The following is a 12,856-nucleotide window of genomic DNA, read 5'->3' as shown; positions in this document are numbered from 1 at the left end:
CAGAAAAGGAAGACCTTTCTCTCTGTCTTGCTCTCTCGCTAACTCTGCCTGTCCAAGAAAAAAAAAAAAAAAGAAGAAGAAGAAGTGCACATTACAAAAAATGATGTGTGGATTTAAAAAAATTGCACCCAGATACACATTTTTCAAGAGAGTTTTTCAATCTACTTGATAAGCAGCATTACAGAGAGAGGGAGAAATCTCCCATCTGCTGGTTCACTCCCCAGGTGGCCACAATGGCCAGAGCTGTGCCAAGCCAAAGCCAGGGGCCAGGAACTTCCTCTGGGTCTCCCATGTGGTGACAGGGGCCCAAACATGTGAGCCATCTTCTGCTGCTTTCCCGGGTGCATCAGCAGGGAGCTGGATTGGAAGTGGAGCAGCCAGGACTCGAGGCAGTGCCCATATGAGATGCTAGAATCCCAGGTAGTGGCTTAACCCATTGTGCCACACACTGGCCACGAAACGTGTCTTCTGTTCAACGTGCCCGTGGACTTGTGGAAGGACCCTGGTGCTCCTCTGAGCCACGGCGTCGTCTTCCCTGCGTATTCGTGATATCTACTGAGAGGAGTTACAAAGATTGGACGACAGTAGGTGAAGTGTTCCGCCCAGGGCCTGCCCCAGTAAAGAACCAGTGCCCGCCCTCCAAGGCCATCGAGGAGACTTGAGGAGCTGACATGTGGGTCAGCCCCAAAGCATCCTATAAAGTCCCTGCTTAGACGGACCTGGCACAACCCTCAGAGACAGCCTAAAGAAGAAGCAAGGTTTGGGAACTGCATGACACGGGGCTTGCATAGGCAGCTTTTAAGGTTTCCTGGGCTGAACAGGACTTCTGTAGGCTTACGACGTGCCTGTGGGATTACATCCTATCAGGACCGCAAACTTCGGAAAATAAGACACTGCAAGGGGGTCGTAGCGTTTAGTTTCCTGATGTCATGGAGGAAAGAATCAAACCCCACCTTCTTCAGCCCCCAGGAGCTGGGGCCACGCCTGCGGCTCCCGGTGTCCAGCACTTGACTGGCACTGCTCTGCGTGGACGAGAGCAGGCTCTCTGCAAGGAGGGAAGGCCGGGGACAAATCTGAGCGCTCTGGCTTACGTCCTGTGTGACCCCGGTCCACTTAGCATCCGCGCGTCTCAGGTTCAGTATCTGCAGAACAGGGTCGGCCGTGGCCTGGGGCTGTTGTGGCGATAGAAGAACAAATTGACAGGCAAGGTCGGCACCGTGCCAGCTCCAGCTCTGTGCCCAAATGACCCGACAGCACAGCCCATCGTACGCCCTTTTTCTTCCTCCCTGTTCCCTAACCTTCCTGCCCAACCCACTTAGGTCAAGTCAGATAAACATCGCAACATGAACTAATCAGGAGTTGGGTGAGCCCCTGGGAAGGACCACAGCCTCTCCAAGTCTGGCAGAAAGTCCCGGCTCTCTTGTGGAAGGTGTGAGGGGTTTCTCACGGCTGACAGCCTCCCGGTGTTGGAAGCACAGAGCCCCAGAGCACTTGGTATGTGGATCCCACAACTGGTCCTTACGGGGTCGAGTCCCGGCGGCGAGCCAGCTGGATCCTGCACACGGCGTATTTAAAAACGACGACTTCTCAGCAGTGAACTGTTAGCCCCCGCAGGATCAGACGTCGGGATAATTAGTTCTCTGCCCCACGGACTCCACGTCTCAAAGCGCTCTCTCCTTTCTTCCCCGTGCCCCTGGGCTGAGTCCCGGCGCTGGTACTTTATGCCTGAACCCTCTCATTTCCTCTCGCACGACTCATAAAACAGCTCCCTTTCAGGACCTGTCACACCGACCACTCAATCCACACGCCTTACTTTGATGTGGTGTTTGACAATTCAGTGTGCGTCTAAATAGCAGCGGAACCGTTCCACACGTCCTGGTTGCGGCCTCATGCAGCTGGGGAGCCGTGAAAAACTGGTCTGGACCTTGGCCCCCACCAAAGGAACCACACAATTCTAGAACTTTCTGGATGCAGGAACTGCCAACGGCGGACCGCACACCAATCCAGCAGTAGCCATGGCTCTGATCTCCCGAGAGCCCCCGGATGCCCGGCCTGTGCCCCTCTCTGGAACCGGCTCTTCCCTAACACAGCCGGCTGCCCGCTCAGAACCTTCTCTCTCGGGTGTGGCGGGAAGACTAGGGTCCCCCCATGCCACCCAGACACAGAGGGGTCCAGCCCGCAGGAGGGCGCCACACCTCGTCTGTGGCCTGCAGGCTTTGTTCTCCAGCTCCTCTGGGTCTTGCAGAAATGCCAGGGCGTCCCGAGAACACTCTGCAGTGAGCCAGGGGTTGAGAGGCAGGAGAGGGGGTGGGGTCTTCCTTCCCCTCCTCTTTCCTGGGCCAGCAGCACCGAGCCACTCCCTGGGTGCTGCCCTCTCTCGCCCCTCACTCCCCATTCCAGCGTCGCAGCTCAGAACCACGACCTGCTGGGCCTCCCAGCTCGGAGCCAAGCTGCACCCGGACCCACACGTCTCTCGGGATTCCCAGGCAGGGCCTGGGGCCCCAAGGACCAGGGGTGCCCCAGGCCCCGGACTGAAGCAGAAGCGGGTTGCCGTCCCCAAGTCCCGCCTGCAAGCCCCCGCAGATGGTCTTGATTAGCACGCCTGTGTTTTAGTGCCGCGCCTCAGCTGGGTGGCCTGCTGAGCTCTCTCTGACCTGATTTTGGACACCAGCGATCAGCGCCTTGAATTTTCACAGGCGGCCACGTGGTGAGAGAGCTCTGGGGTGGGGGCAGGCTGACCCGGAGCTGCTGCCCCATCTGTCATTCACCGTGGAGTGACTTTTGGCAAGGCGCTTCTCCTCTGGGCTACAGGCAAGGAAGATGACAAAGCCTTGAGGGTGGATAAGAGGATTAAAGGGAGAGAGCCTCGGGGCCAGCATTGTGGCGCAGAGGATTAAGCTGCTGCCTGGGCATCCCATACCAGTGCGCCGGTTCGAGTCCCGGCTGCTCTGCTTACCCATCCAGCTCCTGTGCTGGGGCTCCTGCGACCACGTGGGAGAGCCGGATGGAGCTCCCGGCTCCTGCCTTTGGCTTGGCCCCAGCCTTACTATTGCAGCCGTTTGAGGAGGGAACCGGGGTCTCCAGTGCAGCCCACTCGGTGTCTCGCCTGGAAAGGCAGGAAGACACAGCCCCTCTGCCCAGCGAGCACCCAGCACGCACCACGGATGCTCACGTGGGGCCCCTGGTGACCCCGTAAGCCCAGAGTCCCATCGGGGTTGATTATGATTTCAGAGGACCACAGCACTAGGCAGATTATGGAGCTGCCACCCCCGTGTGTAATTAAAAATAAAACCAGTGCTAAGCCGTAATTAAATGGGAAGAGGTAGAGCCTGCCCTGGCGTTGCTCCCGTGGGGTGACAGGCTCAGAGCCGCTTTGGAAGCCCCAGTTGCCTGCCAAGTTGCTTTATGGGGAGAGGTATTGTTTGGGGGGTCCTCATCCTGCAGCGAAGCCGTCTGCTGTAGGGTAGCCCTGCCAGCCCCACCCGATGCTCAGAAGCCAGCGGGCTGAGACTCACGAGTGACGCGGTAAGTCCCGACAGGAGTGCGACGGTGCTGATAGGAGTCCATCTCCAGGAAGATCAACTCACTTTTTTTAAAAATATTTTTTTATTTGAAAGAGTTACAGAGAGAGAGAGAGAGAGAGAGAGAGATCTTCCATTTGCTTGTTCACTCCCCAAATGGCTGCAACGGCCAGAGCTGGGCTGATCCGAAGCCAGGAGCCAGGAGCTTCTTCCAGGTCTCCCACGTGGGTGCAGGAGCCCAAGCACTCGGGCCATCTTCCACTGCTTTCCCAGGCCACAGCAGAGAGCTGGATGGGAAGTGGAGCAGCCAGGATTTGCACTGGTGCCCATATGGGATGCCAGCGTTGCAGGTGGTGGCTTTACCCGCTAACCCCCAATGCCAGCCCCCAAATCACTTAAAAAAAAAAACAAAACCCATTTCCAAATACATGAGTACTTTGGAAAGTGTATGGAAAACAGAATAAAAAGGCAAGTTTATTTTGGTGCAAAAAAAAAAAAAAAGAAAGAAAGAAAGAAAGAAAGTTCTGAAACCCTTGAGATGCCCTCAGAAAGTTCCTGGGAAATACGTGCTATGGAAAACCTGCACGTGCTTCTCTTTTCTTTTTTTTTTCTGGCACCCAAATAAATTGATCTCCAAAGTCGACTTTTCCAGAATTTTTTGAAGTACCCCTGTGCACCCCATCTCCTGGTGGTTCGTCCCCCTAAAAACCCCAACTGCACAAGGCTACTGAAGGAAGCGCCGGCTGAGAGCGGCTTCCGCAGGCCTGGGAGGGGTCACGGGGGGTGCAGGCAGCCAGGCTCCCCCGCCCGGGCAGAGGGGCAGCGCCCTGACAGCGTGGGAGTGCGGCGATCCGCAGAGCCCAGCTTTTCCCTGGGATGCACCTCGGGCATCCGCCCCACACACGGACGCAGAGAAGAGAAGGCTGGGCCTCGCAGCACCACCCTGCCGCGGGCTCAGGCTAGGGAGAAACTGGACGCGGTGGCCTGCCCCGGGAAGCAGAGGCGCTGGTCCCGGCCCTGCCCCTTCTCTCCTGGAGGCGCCGGCTCCTAGGGCCAGTGCCCGCGGTACTACCTGGCGAGGCGTGCCCGGGCGCCTCGCTGCTGGCACTGCCATCCGGCCGCCCGCTCAGCGTTCCGCTGCGAAGCGCCAAGAGCAGCCCCAGGGGAGACCCAGAAACCCCACAGTGGAGCGTCTCCCGCGCGCTGGGGATCAATTTACAGAGCCGCGATAAATAGTTAATAAAATCCACTTTACAGCCCATCTACTTAGCTTTCCATTACATCCTGTTCTGCGGCAAACACGCATTTTTCTCTTGGATTGTTAGGCAATAGAGAGGCGAGCCATTTATCAAGCCATGTCTTCCGATTCGATTCTTTTCAAATGTTTTACCGTTTTCAGGAAATACCGCGGCTGCTGTAATTAATCTCCCCACTTCAGAGGGAGTCCAGGGGCACGGAGGGAAGGGCCCCCTTCGCGGGAGCTCCTTGATTTCTGGGGGTGGGAGTCGTCCGCGGCGGAAGCCCCTGGTGTCACTGCACATGGCAGATAGCGAGGGAGAAAATGCGCACCATCTCGCCCTTGCAACTCTCCCTCGACAAAGCCAAAGCAGTGGCTCAGCGGGACCCACCGGCAGCTCCACGTGCTGCCAGTTACAGCTGCTCCTCCAGCCCGGGCCAGGGCCCCACCTATCCCACTGCACCCCGCGTGCGAACAAAACCACCTTGTTTGCACCAGGAAACTTCCCAGCTGATCCTCTCCAGCTCTCCTGCGTCAAAGGTCACCTTTGGCCTTTTAATGTTTTCTCACCAGGTGACCCTGAGGGCTCCGGTGGCCCGTGGGGGCCAGCCTGACCCCAGATGATTGCATCTGTACCGAGCACAGGTGGGGTGGGTCTTTCACGATGGACTTGGTGGCGCAGGCGACCGCCTGCCAAGGAGACCTGGAGTCGCCCGTGCACCGCGAGTACCTAGCAGGGTTCAATAAAGGGACCCTTTACAAAGATGGAGGCTGAGGGAAGCCGATGCATGGGACCACAGTGAGCGTCACCGCAGCCTTCAAGACAAAAAAAAAAAAAAAAAAAAAAAAACAAACTAGAAAGAGGGTGATGGGAAGAAAGCCACAGGACAGGAGCCAGGGCTTTGCAGAGCCACGGACACACCCGCAGTGGCCCAGCACACAGGAGGCCAGGGCAGCAGGTACTCAATTCTCCCCCTCCCACTGGCCCAGGAGGGACGCCCCACTCCTCCAGTGCAGGGAGAAGGGGCCGAGGGACCAGGCCAGCAGCCACCTCAGTTCCGGGGTACAGCAGCACCCCCCAATGCTGTGCCCAGAGGAGTGGAATAAAGAAGTAGTTAGGGGAAAAAGCAACAGCACGGAATTAGGTGGCTAATTTTATGCCCACGCGGAAAGCAGAGTTGTAGATGCCTCACTGTGTTTTATGAGTCACCATGGGGTGTGCAGAATACCGGGTGGCAGGGACACCCCGGGGCCTCCACACGGGCCCTGTGACGATCAGAGGACAGAGGGGAGCCAGCGGAATTCAGCTCCCACCAGGACGGGGACACGGCCGTCCTAAGACCAGAACGGGGGTCCCGAGTTGGGGTGGGGGGCTGAAGTTTCTGGAATAAATTCAGCCTGGGCACCGTTGCCTTGGCGGAGTGACCGAGGCTCTCCCGTTGTGTCCTGTGCTGTTTCGAGGGACAGGAGGGGGGCGTGTGTCCAGGGAGGGCTCTGGAGGTGCCCAGCCCCAGCTCCTGTGGCCATCTGGGGAGTGAACCAGCAGGTGGATACTCTCTCTCTCTCTGTCTCTCCTTCTCTCTCTGTAACTCTGCCTTTCAAATAAATAGATACATCTTTTTTTTTTTAATTCTACTTGAGCAATTAATATACTGATTAAGTTTATATTTTTTTCTGGAAGTTGAATCATTGCCAGAGTCTCAGCTGGTCCATCCCTCCCCCATCCGCTCATCTCACAAATGGCTTCATTGTGACAGCTTATTCCAAAGGTCCGGCATGACTTACGAGGACAGAGGTCAGAAGTTTCTGCTTTATTTTATGTTTCACTTTTTAAAAAAAAAAATTATTTATTTGAAGGCAGAGTTACAGAGAGGCAGAGGCAAAGAGAGAGGTTCACTCCCTAGATGGCCACAACAGCTGGAGCTGAGCCAGGAGCTTCTTCCAGGTCTCCCACGTGGGTGCAGGGGCCCAGGCACTTGGGCCATCTTCCATCACCTTCCCAGGCCGTAGTAGAGAGCGGGATCAGAAATGGAGCAGCTGGGACTCAATCCGGCGCCCACAAGGGATGCCGGCACCAAAGGCGACGGCTTTACCTGCTACGCCACAGCGCCAGCCCCCTGTTGCACTTGACTTTGGTCAGAATGGAGCTAAAGATTGCAATTTAGGATCATTTGTTTTACTTGCTACTGCCTGGAGAATGAGCCTCGTGTGCTCATAGCTGCTGGTCTGAAGATGTTACTACACATTTCTCATTTTTTTTTTTTTGACAGGCAGAGTGGACAGTGAGAGAGAGAGACAGAAAGGTCTTCCTTTACCGTTGGTTCACCCTCCAATGGCTGCTGCAGCCAGCGTGCTGCAGCCAGCGCACCGCGCTGATCCAAAGGCAGGAGCCAGGTGCTTCTCCTGGTCTCCCATGGGGTACAGGGCCCAAGCACTTGGGCCATCCTCCACTGCACTCCCGGGCCACAGCAGAGAGCTGGCCTGGAAGAGGAGCAACCGGGACAGAATCCAGTGCCCCGACCGGGACTAGAACCTGGTGTGCCAGCGCCGCAGGTGGAGGATTAGCCTAGTGAGCCGCAGCGCCGGCCATTTCTCATGTTTTTAAAGCAAATTTGTTCCCCTTAGATGATGAAAGAAATGCAAAAAACTTCAACCATTCTGCCAGCTGCTTAGCAGTTTCACTCTTGGGCCCACATCCTTGAAAAGCGCCGACCCCGATAAGCAGCTAATGATGTAGAAGCCGCAGTGTGGCCTCCGGCTGCGTTCAGAGCCTCGCGTACTTGACCTTCTGGAGAGAAGTTGACGAGTCTCTGCCACATTAATTACTCCACACTGCTCAGCCGCGGCCCTCGAGGACGCACGCGGGAGTCTCCTGGCCGCGAGGAGCTGTCGGAGGCAGCGGCCGACGCGGGTTCCCACAGCCCGGCTTGTTCTCTCTCCCCAGGACACTGACAAAGACCTCTGGAGCGATCTGGTATTTGTCATACTCTGTTACTCCTTGCAGAGTTACAGAGAGAGAGAGAGAGAGAGAGAGAGAGAGAGAGATCTTCCACCCTTCAGTTCACTCCCCTAGCGGCAGCAATGGCTGATGCTGGGCCAGGCTGAAGCCAGACGCCTGGAACTCCATCCGGGTCTCCCTCACAGGTGCAGGAGCCCAAGCACTCGGGCCATCTTCCGCTGCTTTCCCAGGCCATTGGCAGGGAGCCGCATCGGAAGCGGAGCAGCTGGGACTGAAACAGGCTCTCCTGATGGGATGCCGGCGTTGCAGGCTGCAGCTTTACCCTGTACACCACAGCGCCAGCCCCTGATCCCTTGCAGATCTCTAACGCGTTCTTGGCAGAGTATCTGGGAAAGCCCCGGGCGTCTGGGGGATACACTCTCGTCCCTTCTGCGACTCCACATCCCATAACCACCATGTTTATTCCTGGCAATGCTGCCTTGGATGCCTGCATCGTCCTGGCCTGGCCTTAAGTTAACTTTGTCTTTGATGATCCCGGAAGTGCAAAGGGCCACCGAATGTTCTTCATGGGCTGGCGCCGTCTCCCTGATGACCTTGCTGCGGACAGGGCTCCCTCCCCCCACCGCTGCCCCTCCCAGCCTCAGCATGGCCCAGCCTCAGCTCACTGGGTGACGCCTCTGTGCTCATCTGCACCCCCCCACCCCTACCCCACACTCCTTTGGAGCCACTGCAGAGCGACCACATCGCCGTGGTCCCTTCTCATGTGCTGCGTCAGGGCCTTGATCAGCAGGGCCGCGTGCAAGGCTGGAGGCCGGCACCTGCCTGTCTCCTGTGCCCCAAGCCTCACTGTGTAACGCAGGCCTTTCAATTCAGCGCAGGTCTCCTCACCCAGGTTCCCCTTTAATGGCAGAGTGGGGTGGGGTCGGAGGCAGAGACTCCAGGTGGGGCCTCAGCTCTCCCCTCTCCACCCCTCGGGAGTGTGGCGGTGAGGGTGTGCTTTGTGCCAGGTGAATTTGCAGGGCAGGTGCAGAGGAATAACCCGGAATTAAAACAGCTTCCCACAGCGGCCCAGGAAAGTCCTCCGGAGCTGGCCAAAGCACGTGGCTTCTTGGAGCCTGTACTGGGTGCACTGGGAGTTAGGAGCTCGGATTCTGAGCTCTGGAGCCAGACTGCGGGAGAGCCGTCTCCTTCATTCACTGGTTGAATGTGTATGGGGGAGGGGGGTGGACGAGATACTTGACATGTCTGGGCTTTATATTCCCCATCTGTGAAATGGGCATAGCATTAACAGGAGGTCTGAGGTGCAGCAGACACTGGGTGATGTTTAAATCACCACCGGTATAGACAGCTCTGGACTGGTTCGCAGGACGGCTGCTCCCACCAGGCTCAGCTCGCTGAGGCTTGTGAGCCCTTGCACCCTGAGGTTCTGTGTGCATCCAAGCCTCTCCCTCCAGTCTCAGCCCGGGACACAATAGCCAGAGAGGGCGGAGGCTCCCTTGGATGTGTTTTCTAAACAGCAGGAGTGACCCCAGGCAGAGGCTTGTGGTTGAAGTGGGTGAAGGCCAGGAGAGGGGATGAAGAAATTTGACTGCTAGCAACCTGCGCTGTGGGCTTGTTATCCGAAAGCGAGCAATTAGCGTACACAAAGCTCAAGCTTATTATCACTTCCGTGAAGCAGGGAGTCCGTATCTCTTCAACCAGGCAGAGAGGGGTTAGGGAGCACAAGCAAAGTTGAACATTAAAAGGACAGTAAAACCTTTCATCATCAAATGGAAGCTCCTAGGCCGGCCAGACAGCTAGGCAGTGGAGAGGGATGAAACACGTCGCCAGCCCTGGAAGGCAACGGCGGGTGCTGGACTCTACGCAAAGCAGCAAAGCCCGGCCTTGAAAGGGGTGCAATGGACTTGGAGAGCGAGACCCTGGGAGATGAGTAGTGTGGAGAGGACTGGGTGGGGGGCACAGGGCGAGCCAGAGAGGGATGACCAAGGCAGATTTCCCGTGATTGGCACCGGCCGCACCATTCGTGGTGAGCAGCTACAAAATATGTAAACATTTATGTAGAAATCTTTAGATTTAACCTGAACTTGTGCTTAAAAATTAATTTTCGGGGCTGGCACTGTGGCATAGTGGGTAAAGCTGCCACCTGCAGCGCTTGCATTCCATGTGGGCGTGGTTCATGTCCCAGCTGCTCCACTTCTGATCCGGCTCTCTGCTATGGCCTGGGAAAGCAGTAGAAGATGGCCCAAGTGCTTGGGCCCTGCACCCACGTGGGAGACCTGGAAGAAGCTCCTGGCTTCTGGTTTCGGGGTCAGTGTGCAGCTCTGACTGTTGCATCCAACTGGAGAGTGAACCAGCGGATGGAAGACCTCTCTCTCTCTCTCTCTCTCTCTCTCTCTCTGTGTGTGTGTGTGTGTGTGTGTGTAACTCTGACTTTCAAATAAATACATAAGTCTTTAAAAAAATAAAAATTATTTTTCACCTCCTAGGGGTCATAAATCCCTCTGAGACCCTTCACCAAGGACTCTGCCCTGGGGTGGACGTTTGGCACAGCGGCTAGGATGCCACTTGGGACCTGGTCCCTGTCCTGGCTGCTCCCCCGCTTCCATTCCGGCTTCCTGCTGATGCACACCTGGGAGGCAGCAGAGGCTGACCCAGATGCCCCAGGCTCTGCCACTCAGGTGAGAGACCTGCAAGGAGCTCTGTGCTCCTGGCTTCAACCTGGCCCACCTGTGGCTATTGTGGGCCTTCGTGGGAGTGAGCTGGTGGGTGGAAGATCTGACTTCTCTCTTTTTTTCTGAGTTTCAAATAAAATAAAGAAAGAAATAAAAAATGTAACAATCTGCACCATCTCCCAGGGACTACATAGAAACTCCAAAGTTTGCATAGACATTTAGGGGACCCAGAGATGCCCTACAGTCCCTCCATGCGCCCCCCCCCCCCACACACACACTGAACGCACCTGCTCCAGGGAGGTGAGAGCAACACTATTACCAGTGAAACTCGGGGAAGAAAGGCGACCTCAGTTCTCGACTCATGTGAGAGAAGCATTTCCACGTGGACGAGGCGGTGAGCAGAGAAAGATTTATTTAACTCACAGACAACGGCTGCAGCAGCCAGGACGGGGCTCCAAGAGAGGCAGCCCCGAGAAACTGTGCCAACTGAGGCTTTCAAATACGAAGTTTGGGGACAGAAACCAGAAGAGCAGCTAACAGAGGGTGGAGACCCAGCCCATCAAAGGGCCGGATCTGTCGTCCTGTCCACCGTGTCTAGCTTGCTCATGACACTGAAGACTGGTAACCTCTCGATAAACCCAGATTCAGAAGGGTAGAATCAGTACTGCCTTCCTGTTCTTCTGATACAACTCGGGAGTGGGGGTTGGCAATTGCGTCTTTGCACCCCATTAAAGAGATGTCCCAGGCCAGTGCTGTGATGCAGTGGGTAAAGCCGCTGCCTGCAGTGCCGGCATCCCACATGGAGGCGCCGGTTCAAGTCCCGGCTGCTCCACTTCTGAGCCGGCTTCCTGCTAATGGCCTAGGAAAGCAGTAGAAGATGGCCCAGGTTCTTGGGCCCCACACCTGCATAGGAGACAGGGAAGAGGCTCCTGGCTTCTGGCTCCAGATCAGATCAGCCCAGCTCCGGCCATTGTGGCCATTTGGGGAGTGAACCAGCGGTTGGAAGACCTCTGTCTGTCTCTACCTCCGTCTGTCTCTACCTCTCTCTCTCTCCCTCTGTAACTCTGCCTTTCAAATAAATAAATAAATCTTTTTAGACAATGATGAAAGAGATTTCCCTTTTCCTTATTCTGACCAGGCTGACCTAACTGTCCATCTGCCTCCCCAGAGCACTGCCTCAGAGATGAATTTGGACATAGCTGACCAGATCTTAGGAGGTCCCGGTGACTGGGTTTTGCGTATCTTCTCATGGAAAGTAGGATTAAAAGGTAAATTTATTTTGGTGCAGAAATGTTAGAAATCCACACGTAGAAGTGTCTTCAAAATGTCCGTGGGAAAGTCTTATGGAAGGGTACCCGTGGGTTCCAACTGTTTTCCCACAAACATACGCGTATCTTGACATGTCACCTTTCCTGAACTTTTTGAATATACTCATGGCTACAGTTTTACGATTCTTGGAACTAAACTCTCTCTTTTTTAACAACAAAACCCAGAGACGCCTTTCGTCCAGGAGTTGGGACTCATCTCCCTGATGCACTTTGTGTTTCCTCCGTAGCCGGCGTGTGGCAGCCCACCTGCTCCCGGGGGACCAGGCCCCAGGGTTACCCAGCGACAGCCGGGGATTCTGCTCGGGACCCCACCTCCGCAGGCAGCGCGGCCACGCGCCTCTCTCCCGGGCCTCTCCCTCCAACGCACGCACGGCGTGCAGCATGGGTGTGATGGCTGCGGCCAGTGCTCAGGCTGCGAGACAGGGAGCCTGTTCCAGGGACCCTGGATCTGAGGCCGAGGGAAGCTGGGTCCTGTGGCAGTAGGAGGAAATCCAGCCACTGCGACAGTGCTGAGTGGTACCTTCTGCTGCGCCATACGAAAGCAGACTGGATGGTCCTTTGTTGCCGCTGCTACCACGTTGTATTGTCTATTACTCCTGGCTGAGCTGAATTCTGGTTTGTCGACTCAGTGGGTGGAACTTTGAAGCCGTTACTTCCTTGCTTCTAGAAGCGACTGCTGCCCATGAGAAGGGTCATCTGTCTTCTGTTTCTTGTGACTTGTGAGTTGACATCCTGGGGTGTAGTTGGTGAAGTCGCTGGCTGCAGCACTGGCATCACATATGGGCATGGGTTCGAGTCCTGGCTGCTCCACTTCCAATCCAGCTCCCTGCTGATATGCCTGGGAAAGCAGTAGAGGATGGCCTATGTGTTTGGGCTCCTGCACCCACGTGGGAGACCTGGATGAAGCTCCTGGCTCCTGGCATCAACCTGGCACAGTCCCAGCCTTTGCAGCCATTTGGGAGTGAACCAGCAGATGGAAGAGTGTACTCTCTCTCTCTCTCACTCTCCCTCCCTCTCTCTCTCTCTGTCACTCTGCCTTTCAAATAAATAAATAACTCTTTTAAACAACTTCATGGAAATTTAAATTAAAAGATAAGTTTATTTTAGTACTAAAAATTTTGAATTCCATGCATATAAGG

The sequence above is a fragment of the Oryctolagus cuniculus genome, chromosome 8 (assembly GCF_964237555.1).
Source record: "Oryctolagus cuniculus chromosome 8, mOryCun1.1, whole genome shotgun sequence".
Taxonomy (NCBI): Eukaryota; Metazoa; Chordata; class Mammalia; order Lagomorpha; family Leporidae; genus Oryctolagus; species Oryctolagus cuniculus.
This window is presented reverse-complemented; position numbering follows the sequence as displayed.